The sequence below is a fragment of the Zonotrichia leucophrys genome, chromosome 2 (assembly GCF_028769735.1).
Source record: "Zonotrichia leucophrys gambelii isolate GWCS_2022_RI chromosome 2, RI_Zleu_2.0, whole genome shotgun sequence".
Taxonomy (NCBI): Eukaryota; Metazoa; Chordata; class Aves; order Passeriformes; family Passerellidae; genus Zonotrichia; species Zonotrichia leucophrys.
In genome coordinates this window covers 55874107-55887414 of record NC_088171.1, presented here as the reverse complement: position 1 = coordinate 55887414, position 13308 = coordinate 55874107, and the positions used below count along the sequence as shown (strand labels likewise).

At 44.5% G+C, this 13308-nt stretch overlaps 1 protein-coding gene across 1 annotated transcript in view; it reads right to left on the bottom strand.

The window, feature by feature from the left end:
- ITGA9 (integrin subunit alpha 9) overlaps positions 1-13308 on the bottom strand; it is a 215506-nt gene that overhangs the window by 23696 nt on the left and 178502 nt on the right. The window lies entirely within an intron of this gene.

Here is a 13308-nt window from a genome sequence, read left to right as displayed (position 1 = left end):
TCCCAAAGCCACTGCGTGGTGGGATGCTTGAAGCCAGAGCTGCCCCCCTAGACCTCTTCTCTGTAGTGCAACATCATGCTAAATCCCTGCCTTCCTTCCCAGCATGTACCAACTCCAATTAGCAACACCAAAGACTGATCACCACTCACATGTGTGACTGGCGGAGTAATTTTCCTTTTCCTTTCCCTCCCTCTCACCTGAGCTGCTAGTATCACCACCAGGGAGGTCCCCTTCTTGCATCAGAGTGCCCCTGAAGCCGTGACGGAGATACTGAAACTTCTCTGCCTCACCCGAGTCACCATCACCCCCTGGTGTGGTTGAAACTACACCAAAGGGGAAATAGCTTAATGGGCAGGAAAAGTCTGGTTTTGGATTTTTTAAAAATCATTGTTGTTATAAATGATCAAATCGTGAACCAAAACTATCAAAAATTTAGCAAAGATTTATTAATTTGTCTATGAGACCGAAGTTTGGTCTTTGAAACCACCACAGCCAAAGAGAAAGTATCGAGCCCGGGATGGGCGCTGGGTGAACATGGATCTGACCTTCCACGGGCCTTCCCCGTTCACACTCACAGCTTTGCGCAGCGAGGTTTTATACAGTTTATAAAGATGACCAAATTTCCTTTGTGTGTGTCTCTTCACATGCATCAGTATTTCTTTCCATGCGCAGAGATGGAGAAAAGCTGAGTCCAGGTATGCCATCGACGTCAATTGGCTTCGGAGGAGCCATGTATTCAGATGTGTCAGGTTGGCATTGCTAACTATCTTGATAGATGCAATCGGCAGGGCGATAATCGTTCTTGGGTGGCTCCCTACAACTCGGGAAACCAGCGATCATCATCCTGGAAGCTTCAATTCCTACGTTAAGGCATTATCTTAACTTGTGTCCAGGAACTAGTTGAATCTGAATAAGACAGCTGCTCCCAGCCAGGGTGGTCAAAAGACATGGTTTGGATTTCACAATATGTTATACCATACATTAATAGCATGAATTATCCCTACCATATATTACATTGTTGTTGTTTGTTCTGTCTTGTTACATATACATATTTGAGTAATGAACTGTTCTTCCTTTTCCCACATTCTTGCCTCAAAGCTCCAAAATTTTTGAAGTCACAGGAGGGGCAATTTTTGCATTCCAGGAAGATTTCCACCTTCCTTGGCAGATACTTGCATTTTAAACCAAGACTGCTTGTTAACTACTTTTTACCCCCCAAAAAAACTGGACAACTCATACATCACTACTAAATACAAATCATCCTTGTTATGCTTTACAAGACACATTGTGTGAGAGGCAAGGACACATACAGTTATGGGTTTTTCTGGAAATGCTGAGAGCTGTTCTCTTCTCTCTTTTTCTAAAGCATGTATGGCAGGGAAATACAGACAACAAAGAGCCTTTGCACCATCTGTCTCAAGAAGACAATAGGAGCAAATTACATTATTCATATATACCATCTGAATTTTCAACTTCTTATTTCAATCAAAACTATTTCCTCAGTAGAAAGCTCAAGAACAGCTCTCCTCAATGAAGGAAATTTCTACGTAAAATTTTGCAATATCCAGCAAATGCAGAGAGGCAGCAGGGAGGCTTTTTAAGATAATTCATTTGCTTTGTCTGGCTTTGTTTTGCAAGACAAAGTAGCTGGTTTTCCTCCCCCCTTCACAAACCACTTTCACCATCTTTGCTTAAAAATGCCAAAACCATTTTGTAGATGTTATAAATGGGTAATGCGATGGTTTGGTCTCACAATTAAGAGATGAATGCTATGTGTATGTTAAGAGAAATTCTATAGATGCATAGTTATGTTATTTTTGTGTGTTCTCCCCATGCACTTGAAGATACAATTGGCTGCCTTGGTCACAAAGGCTCACTGCAGGCTCATGGACAGCTTCTGGTCCATCAGGACCCACAGGTCCTTCTCTGTAGAGATGCTTTCCAGTTGTTTAGCCCCCAGCCTGCGCTGGTGCAGGGGGTTATGTTTCTCCAGGAGTAGGACTCTGCAATTGCTGTGGTTGAATTTCAGACCTTTCTTTTCTGCCCATCTCTCCAAACTCTTGAGGTCTTTTTAAAAGGCTTCACAGCTCTCTGAGGTATCAGTCACTACTCCCAACTTTGTGCTGTCAGTGAACTTGCTGCCCCTTCCCCCAAGTCATTGATGAACAAGTTAAACAATACTGGGCCTGTCACCAAATACCATATGTGAGCTTGCTACCAAGCCCCAGGATTGAATGACAGGGGCTTCTCCCAATCAGGTCTCTTATGAAGCTGCAAGCATTTCACTGGCCAGATCCCGAGGGAGAGCAGAGTTCAGACCAATGAGAACATAAAACCAGGTCTTTCAAAATGCCCTTTATAAGGGCATAAGGAAGGGCTTGGAAAAATAAACTTCCTCTGTGCCCCACCAACATCGGGGGTGAGTGTCTCTGTCTCCTTGCCCCTCACCTCCCACACGTGACTTAACACACGGTGAACCCCAAAGTGATAGGAACTCAACAACACAGAGCGAAGGAGACACACAGTGTTAGAGCTGGATTTTGGTCTACAAACCAAAACCAGATTAACAAACAGCCTAGAAAAGGAAAGTGGGGTATGACCTGGACTACAGGGTGTCAAAGCCTGGATCGGTCTTTGAAACCAGAGAAATAGAGGACAAAGCTGGAAACATGGCATAAAAGCCTAAACAGTGTAAAAACCAGATTTCTGGTGTAAAACCAGGACTGAATGGTTAGACAATAGAAAAGAAAACCCTCGGCAGACAGCAGAAAGTGCTATGAGGGTTTAAAAACCTGTTTTGTGGACTAAAATCTAAAATAATTCGTGCTTGTGTAAAATATACATGAAATAAGTTGTGCTTGTGCGAAAAATCCTTAAAGATTTAAAACCACAAGCCACCGACGGGGGGGGGGGGGGGAAAGATTGCTTCACAGATTGCAAAACCACAGATGGCAGCGGAGAGAAAGATCTAATTAGCAAACAAAAAGACGTGGCTCCGTAGGGAGATGGGCCCTTTCCCGGGACAGTCCAGAAACACCCAAGTGATGAATACTCGATAAGTATCTACAATCAAGATAGTCAGAGTTGTCAAGGGTGTGCATCCCAATACCAAGTTCCCATAACTCAGAGATCAGCATTTATCATTTATCGCTTCCCAGAAACGGCTTTGTCCAGTCCAGCACAGGGAAAAGGAGACCACATGAATATGTGAAGTGATGAGAAGAATAGGAGAAAATCTGCCCCAGGAGGAAAAAACTATAAAACTAACCCAACAGAGACAACATTCATGAACTAAGGGGATCCGAAGCGGTAGAGTTTGGATCAGTGTTCACCCAACGCTGATCCTGGGCTTGATGCTGTCCTTTTGATTGTGGCTATTGGAGACCGAATCTTGGTCTCAAAATAAAAACCTATTTTTTTATTATTAATTCAGCTTTATAATTTATTACCTATAACAAAGACCATGGGAGCTTGGATGTTGGGACCAGAAATCTCCATGATGAAGGTACTGATTTTCTTCTTTCAAAAAAGAGGGATTGTTTCCCCAGGGAGTGGGGGAATAGTGGCAGATGCTGGCATTGTCCAGGGAGTCGGCAGGACGGATTGCAAAATCCAGCCATGTGGAGAGATGGCGACTGTCATAATCTCAGCAGGCTACACAGCCCCGGCAGCTCTGAAACACCTGTTGCCCACTGTTGTAATCACTATGCAGCCACTTCAGGACCTTGTATCGTGGGACCCGGCAAGCACACCACGCTGCCCTGCTCCAGGGGACCAGACTGCGGGGCATCCGCTCCAACCCCTCCCAGGATCAGGAGAAGCTCCACAACCATTACTCTGTGCCATGTGGTCAATGGGATCAGCCCCACACGCTCCTCAAGTGGCCCAGCAGCACTGCCCATCCACCCAAAATCACGGGGTGGGGCAGCGTGGGGCTCTGCCCCTGATCCAGCCTCTAAGGAACGCAGCCAAGCCTCTGTGGAGCCTGGCTGCATCTCCGAGGGAGCAGCCCCACCACCGAGCCTGCTTCCAAAGACAGCTGCAGAACTCAGAAACAGCCTGGGAAAAACCCTCGCAAAGGTCCTGCTGGCAAAAAGGCAGTGCAGGGAGACAGGAAGGGCTGTGGTACAGCAGGGACAGAGAGGGTCGAGTCTGCCTGAAGACATGGAGTTGGACTCACAAGTTAAATGCCTCACAGCAGCTGAAATCAAGACCCACTGTCATCCAGCCAAGCGAGAAGCCAGCAGCTGCTTGCAAATGGATGATAAACAGACAAACAGACACAAAGTTTCCTTCCCTACAAAGCATTGCAACCACGTTACCCCTTAATAAATCAAGGTTTTAATTTCCCAGAAATTCTAATAACATTTCTGAAAACATTTGCAAAGGGTAAAGTGTTCATAATACAGTATTTGTTGATTTTGTTTGCAATTGCTAAAGCTAAAGTTAATAAGCCCATGATCAGTAAAGTGTTATCTTTCTGTCTCAGACTATTACTGCTGTGCATCAGGAAAATATTGTATGTGTATTGTTATGTATTTTTTTAATACTCCTACTAATTACTGTCACAATATTTCAAGAAGGATGGGCAAGATCCAGGGTATATCCACTAAGATATTCATATTAAAAACTATTTCTTTTGTACTGGACATTAATACAAACTTGTTTCTAAAATGTAGAATGCAGGAAATCTCTCCCAACCAAGTCATTCGCCTAATCAACTATGAACTTGGCTAGTAAAGATTCTGTGCAAAAAAGCTAAACCTTTTTCTTTTCAGACAGGCATAGAGGCTTCGTTCGGAAGTAGCCCTCCAAGTTTGCTCATAGTGAAAAAGAGACCTTGCAGCAACACCCTACCTTATTAATGCTGTTAAAAATTGCATGCTTTATTTCTATTTCTACTTATTATACAAAGAAAAAAGGGAAGAAAGATTGGGGTGAAGATACACTCCCCCTTTTTGAGTTTTAAATGGTGTCATGTTCTTACGTTTTATAAGTCATATAACAGTAAAATATTCCTATGAAATCCAAGGTAAAGGACATTGGACAGCATTCTGATGTCTCTTCAACAGAACAATGGAGCACAAATGACCACCTACTTCATGGACAGTCAACATAAGGACTTGAATTGTTTATGAAGTATTTGTTGTTTACATACTGTTTTTCTGTTTACTGATTGTTTTCTGGGTTTTGGGTTCTTCAAGAGATAAATGGGTTACAAGTTGTTTTTAATAGCTGTGTTTTTTTATATAAGGGTTAAATGGGTTAAAGGTTGAATGGTTGTAGGTTTTTGTAAGTTGTAACACATAAGCATTGTGCCTGTGGCCTGAGTTCTCCATCAACAGATCCTGAATATAAATGCTGCAGCTTCCATGCAAATTTGGCCCATGCTGTCTTCTGTTGTCCCGTTTGCAAAGGGCCTTTGCAGATGGGTAACAGGAAACAAGTTACGAACTTTATTAAACAAGGAAGGCATATGTGAGCTTCCCAATCAGGTCTCTTATGAAGCTGCAAGCATTTCACTGGCCAGATCCCGAGGGAGCGTGGAGTTCCGATCAATGAGAACATACCAACCAGGTCTTTCAAAATGCCCTTTATAAGGAAGGTCTTGGAAAAATAAACTTCCTCTGTGCCACACCAACATCAGAGGTGAGTGCCTCTGTCTCCTTTCCCCTCACCCCACACACATGACCTAACATGGGCCCAGTGTTGAACCTTGGCACACACCACTAGTGACAGGCCTCCCACTAGATGTTGTGCCACTACAACACTCTGGTATCTTCTGTTCAACCAGTTCTCAGTCCACCTCACTAGCCATTAATCCAGTCCATACTTCCTGACTTTGCATATGAGAATATTGTAAGAAGCAGTGTCAAAAGCCTTGTTTGCAATAGAGGTAGACAATGCACACTGTTCACCCCTCATCCATCCATGAGGTGGTTGTCTCATCATAGAGGGCCATCAGGTTGGTCAAGCATGGTTTGCCTTTAGTGAATCCATGTTGACTACTCGTGATCCCTTTCTTGTCATCCATGTGGATAGAGATGGCCTCCAGAATGAGACACTGCATTACCTTTCCCTTTCCAGAGACTGAGTTAGGCTGATTGGCTGGTAGCTCCCCATGTCCTCCTTGGTGTTTTTGAAGACCAGGGTGATATTTCTCAGGCACCTCTCCTGATCACCATGACCTCTCAAAGATGGCCATGAGTGGCCTTGCTTTGGTATCATGATAACAAGACATGAACTAAGCTCTACATATTAGCATTATCCAAACATATTCCCATAACTAATATCACAATATTCAAAATAGTTCTCAAACATAGACCAGTTCTTCAACCAAGAAAAAATAATTTTAGCATTTTAGATAATAGCACAAAGCCTTTGTCAGACTTTTAAACATATTTTGCTGAACAGAGAGCTTCTTAAGCAGCAGACTGTCCCTCACACCCAGTGTAAGGGAAATACTAAATAGGGATCAAACACAGATCTTCTGCCTTCCTTGTTGCTGGGGTTTGAGATTCTCTCAAAGAATTTCTCCCCATATATGTTAGTAGGAGACAATAATGATACTTAAGGTACAGGTACTTACTTAAGGTACAGGTACTTACTTAAGTACTACAGGTACTTAAGAGAGAGAAAAGAACTGGCCACAGCTCAGGGAAGGGGTCCAGCTGGCTACTCTCTCTTTTTACCTAGGGGTTTCTCTGGGAAAGGCAGAGATACTTCAAGAATTTGGATGGGAAAAGAAAGGGCTGAGGAAGCTGCTAGCTCTCTCTCTCTCTCTCTCTCTCTCTCAGTTTCAGAAGAGGACATTTGAGCTGGAGGGAATTCGCTGCCACCACTGGAGACTAGCCCACTCCTGCTTCTTCTGCTGTGGGGTGAGCCCCTGCTCATGAGGTGCCACTGAACTGGGAACCTTATTTACATCCTACCTCACTGAAAAAGGACTTTCACCATCCACTCAGGTCCTTCAAGGGAAACCCCAGGATCCCTAAGCCCCCTCCTCCACCAAGGAAGCCTCTCCCGGCCATGTTCAGGAGCCCCGTTCAGGTGTCCAGAGGCCACTGCCCAGCCCCCAATGGTTTTTGCCACTGCTCCAAGGTTTCTTTGCTACACTGCAACTCACACCCCTGCCCTGCAGGGAGGCCCCGCAGTTCCAGCTAGGATTGTTGAGCTTCTGATACATCTCATCTACCCCCAGAACTTTGCTCATCCCTGCCTTCCTAGCTTGCCACTCCGAGCTTTCTGCAACAGCTCCTTTTGCTATCCAGAGGGGGCAGAGGGATCGGCTGAGTGAGTTTGTAAGGGAAGTCCCCTCTCCATCCCTCTCTGCCAGCTGCGTTCGCCATTACCGTGTGGAGAGAGGCGGTGCCACAGCGCCCCCTGCAGCTGCGGGGGAATCATCGCACCCGCCCTGCCTGGCCGGGAGCCCGCAGCGCCCCTGCCGGCTGTGACTGTAACTGCACCACAGGGGAAATGGCTTAAAGAGAGGCGAGACAATTTATTGGGATTTCTATTCTTGTTTGTTGTTGTTAACATGGTTGTTGATGTTTTCCTTGTTATGCTCACACACATTAGTAAACACCTGCTATTCTTTATCTTGTATCTTTGCATAAAAGCCCCTTAATTTCAAAGTTATAATAATTTGGAGGGAAGGGGGTCATATTTTCCATTTCAAAGGAGGCTCCTGCTTTCCTTAGCCAAGACATTTGTATTTCTAAGCAGCTTGGAAAGATGATCTGATGTGGCAGTCAAGTTTTCACAGATGCTAAGGTTAGCATCCATCTCATGGACACAGGACTTAGATAACAGGACATAAATTTTATTTTCCTTTCTGCCTCTAAAAAAACCCAATCTCTTTACATTTTAAGTACTGCCAACTTTACTGAAGAGATCTTTAAAGCTGTCTCTGGTGCCTTCTTTCCACTACTCAGCAAGCAAATGTTAACATATCAAAACCTCCAGCACAATAGACCTATATGCACTTCATCCTGCCAAAAGACAGAATCAGAAAAAGCTGCAGAGATGAAATAATATGTAATCCCCTATATAGATTCAAGACCTTCACATTTCAGGTCTGAAGCACACTGGCTAGAAGACCCTGGTTGTAGCTTTTGCAGTCACAGCTTGAGCTAATAGGGTAGAGCAGCAGCTTCTTACTGTCTGGTTTCTTCTAGCAGTCTGGAGTCAACACACATGCATAAGAAAATCCCATTCAATGCTTTTTAGTTTGGAGAGGAGCATGGATGTTGTGCATGTTAATGTCCCTTGCCATCTCAACTCCTCAAAATCTGCCTGCATAAATACACAGCAACTGCAAGTACCTTATTTTGGTGAAGAAGGTACCAACAACAAAAAAACCCAAGCCAAACCCAAACTGAATCAGACTGAGCAGTCAAAGTATATTGTGTATCTGGAGTATCAGGAAGAAGACAATACAGTCAGTGACAGGATGCCAGGGAAGCAAGCCATCCCTGGGGGGAAGGTTGGAGGCAGAGGGCAATTGATACTAAAGAGAAGTACACCACCTGCCACCTGCTGCTGGACCCACTGGCCATTGCGCAGTCTCTAAAAGGTGTTCTTGGGCAGACCTTGAATTCCCTGTCCTTTCCATCCCAGCAGCACACCCTCTGCAGGGTGGCTAACAGGTTGGGGAGCACAAGAAAACCTCCATCTCAGCACAATTCCCACAGCTCTGACCTATAGAGAAGACAGAAGTGATAAGAGTAACTGATGCTGAATATAAGGGGCATGGTGTTGGCAAAATATCCCAAAAGGTGCAGTAGGGGCAGCAGAAAAGCACATATAACAGTTACAAAATACAGAGTGGATTAGATGTGTTTTCAGATTCTGATAAAATGTCAGGGAAAAACATCGCAGTCTTGACATATGAGGTTTTTTAGTTTCATATTTATCTTTTCCATTTTGCACTGTACATGCAGGATTTGAAAGTGGGGAAGCCCAGGAGGCAGTGCAGCTTGCCATTTAGCTTTATGTAGCTCACACCTCAGTCAGGTTTTACGCAGTGTAACTGCCCTTCTGGAAGATAACTGAGATTTCCACCCAGCCACTGATTTTTGCAATGCTGAACACAGATGTACAAGAGCACCTACCAGCTCATCTTCTACCTGTGCCAACACTTGTTATATCCTGACAGCTATATCTTGGTTAACAAATTATGAAGAAACAGAGCCTTTGTTTTTAAGTTTTAAAACATCTTATTTCAGTAAAGCATGTAAGCAAGAAGTTAACTGAGTAGGAATTTTTGAAAGTAATTAAAGTTCATACTCTGTCAAAGCCCTTTTTGGAAGAGGAACAGACTCTGCACTGGTACTCAGAAAGAAAAGGAACATACTTCAGCAAAAGCTGATTTAAAATGCAAATTGAGAAATTTTCTTTTTGCTCATATATAATAAATAAATTTTAGGCAACTGCCTCATGAGCCACAGCACCATGGGAGGCATGGTGCTTATAAAAACAATGCTATTCTATTTCTGTATTATCACCTAGATTGTTTCTGTTTTTTCAAACCACCCTGCATTGCTGCTTGACTTTTTCATTCAAGTACTGTTATGCTTGGGGGGAGTTCACCAGTAAAGACTATTCTCCTTTATGTCTGTACATACATGCTTATACATCCCTTCTACATTGTCCTAGGTTACAATATAAAGATGTATTCTATTCCCATGCTCAAGAGTTGCTGAAACCAGGAGGGTCATCATTTTTCCTTATCTCCTGTTAATGAGCCCATCAATGTCTTGACTCCTGACTCAGAGATAACTCCCTCTGGGAGCCATTTCTGTTTAAGGGGACATCAAGGACCCACAGCATGACTCAGAACGATATCAGCGCATTGTGAGATGCTCCACCCAGGGGGGAGGAGCTAAGCATCCCCACCTGGATATAATCTGGGTTTTGGGACACCACAAGCAGCCCTTACCCACTGGTTTCCAGAGGACAAGAGCTACCAGATAATTTCTACAGGATCACCACTTCAACAAGAACATTTCATCTGGATTGCTACCACCACCCTAACTAGCAGGGTGTCAGGTTGTATTCTGACTCTGTCAGTGGTTTTTTTCTTTTGCATTATTGCATGTATTTTGGTTTTTTTTTTTTTTTCCTTTTCCTAATAAATTGTATTTCTGACTTGGAGTCTCTCACTGGTTTTGCTTTCAAACCAGAACATATTTATTTATTTACATATACTAAGAAAAGCAGTATTTTCTTTAAAAATACAAACCTGAAGTACGCCACTTCCTTGCAACCTGTTTGTCTCTATCCCAGGGAAATTAACTGTAATTGATTGTTATTGTGTTTTCTATTCCTTTACTCAAGTGTATGTTTCTACCTGAGAGACTGCAGTGTAAAGACAAGAAAATCTATAAAAGGAATATTGTAGCAGCAAATGGAAATGTTAAATAAAATGAATACCTTAACATGACAAAAACAATATGGCAGCAAATAATTTGCTGGCAAGGAGGCTGCAAAGACGCTGGGGAAAGCTCCAGCCAGATATTTAAAAGGTAAACTGGGGAGATCTGATGCCTTAAAATGCTGAGTGTTTCTAAAAAATGAGCCGTTGCTGGTGGATTGCTCAGTGGAAGATGTATTCCCCAATGCATTAAAAAAAAAAAAAAAGTGGAACATCATGGACACTGTCCAGTACACAAGCTGCTTCAACACAGACATGGAGAACAGGCCAAAGTCAGGAGTCCTCAATGCTGCAGGCAGACAGCTAAAGGTAAGGTTCATGAATATACATTTAAATCTCTTTGCACAGAATATGCATATAAAGACAGGTTCCAAGTCTTCATAACCATAAACTGACTTTTTGTAAGTTTTATTTTCGCTGTTGTTTTTCTCCAAAATATATTATCACTGGAAACATAAACATAGAAAAAACCCATGGAGGACAACCTCTTGACTGTGTTGCATTGTCTTGGTTTAAGATAATTTAACAGGAACACTCTACAATGAGTTCTCTCTCTTAGTGGTAATCCCTTTCCACCAATAAGAAGAAACCGAATACTAGTGGATATAAGTGAAAAAATAGCAGTTTACTAGCAATCAAAACAGCAACAGGCAAAAAAATAACAGTAAACAATCACCAGATTCAAAATTGCTATTTCTCACAGACGGCCACCAGAGACAAAGAGAAACTTGAATCTGCAGCGTGACCCATCCTAAGATGCTGCCCTCCACAGCTGAGTGTATGGTTCTAAAGGCAAAGTGAAAATGGCAGCAAACCCTCCCGTGAAGGTGGGAGCTTTTGAAGCAGTACTAGTGGCAAATAGAAATTGTCGGGGTGTGTGGGATCAATGTTCCCAATTGCTGCTGCCTCCTGACACCTGCTGGACTCTGCCAGTTTTGGGGTTGCTGCCTTGGGTCCCTACTCCAATGGAAGAGGAGGAAAGGAAGAACAGACTTTCAGCACTGATGAGCGGTACCCTGGCACCAGACCAGCTCCGGCTATCTATTTATGCCCACTATTTTGGGCACAAATAGATAGGGGATACAGTAACATTTTGGGATACCTGGGATATGCATTAAACCTAGAGTGACTGAACTGGAAATAAAAGAACAGTGAACTCTATCCAGAAGGCACAAAAGGTTCAGAGGGTTGATGGAGCATACCTGTACTTAGTGGATAGTGCCAGACAGCAGCCTTAAGCTTTACAGGTCACTGTGTTGCAGGACCTGCATACATTTTATCTGGGGTTGCCTTTTCATGCAATCAGCTTTGCATTCCCTCACTTTCAATACAGGAAGACTCAGAGGCATTTGCATAGTTTTGTTGTAGTAAAATCCAGTCCTTCCTTCCTTCCTTCCTTCCTTCCTTCCTTCCTTCCTTCCTTCCTTCCTTCCTTCCTTCCTTCCTTCCTTCCTTCCTTCCTTCCTTCCTTCCTTCCTTCCTTCCTTCCTTCCTTCCTTCCTTCCTTCCTTCCTTCCTCCTTCCTTCCTTCCTTCCTCTCCTTCCTTCCTTCCTTCCTTCCTTCCACTTCCTTCCTTCCGCCACTTCCTTCCTTCCGCCACTTCCCTTCCTTCCGCCCTTCCTTCCTTCCGCCACTTCCTTCTCGCCACTTCCTTCCTTCCTTCCATTCCTTCCTTCCTTCCGCCCTTCCTTCCCCTTCCTTCCTTCCTTCCGCCCCTTCCTTCCGCCCCTTCCTTCCTTCCTTCCTTCCTTCCCTTCCTTCCTTCCTCCTTCCTTCCCCTTCCTTCCTTCCATTCCTTCCCCCTTCCTTCCCCTTCCTTCCTTCCTTCCTTCCTTCCTTCCTTCCTTCCTTCCTTCCTCCTCCTTCCTTCCTTCCTTCCTTCCTTCCTTCCTTCCTTCCTTCCTCTTCCTTCTCCTTCCTTCCTTCCTTCCTTCTCTTCCTTCCTTGCCCTTCCTTCCTTCCTTCCCTCCCCTTCCTTCCTCCCTTCCTTCCTTCCGCCACTTCCTTCCTTCCGCCACTTCTTCCCTTCCTTCCTTCCCCCACTTCCTTCCGCCTTCTTCCTCCCTTCCTTCCCCACTTCCCTTCCTTCCTTCCTTCCTTCCCCACCTCTCCCTTCCTTCCCCTTCCTTCCTTCCTTCCTTCCTTCCTTCCCTTCCTTCCTTCCTTCCTTCTTCCTTCTTCCTTCCTTCCTTCCTTTCCCTTCCTTCCTTTCCTTCCTTCCTTCCTCCTTTCCTTCCTTCCTTCCCCTTCCTTCCCCCTTCCTTCCTTCCTTCCCTTCCTTCCTTCCTTCCTTCTCCTCCTTCCTTCCTCCTTCCTTCCCCACTTCCTTCCTTCCTTCCTTCCTTCTTCCTTCCTTCCTTCCTTCCTTCCTTCCTTCCACTTCCTTCCTTCCTTCCTTCCTTCCTTCCTTCCTTCCTTCCTTCCTTCCTTCCTTCCTTCCTTCCTTCCTTCCTTCCTTCCTTCCTTCCTTCCTTCCTTCCTTCCTTCCTTCCCTCCTTTCCTTCCTTCCTTCCTTCCTCCTCCTTCCTTCCTTCCTTCCACTTCCTTCCTTCCCTCCACTTCCCTTCCTCTCCTCTTCCGCCACCTTCCTTCCTTCCCTTCCTTCCTTCCCTTCCTTCCTTCCTTCCTTCCTCCTTCCTTCCTTCCTTCCTTCCTTCCTTCCTTCTTCCTTCCTTCCTTCCTTCCTTCCTTCTCCTTCCTTCCTTCCTTCCTTCCTCCTTCCTCTCCTTCCTTCCTTCCTCCTTCCTTCCTTCCTTCCTTCCTTCCTTCCTTCCTTCCTTCCGCCACTTCCTTCCGCCACTTCCTTCCGCCACTTCCTTCCTTCCGCCACTTCCTTCCTTCCGCTCCTTCCTTCCTTCCTTCCGCCACTTCC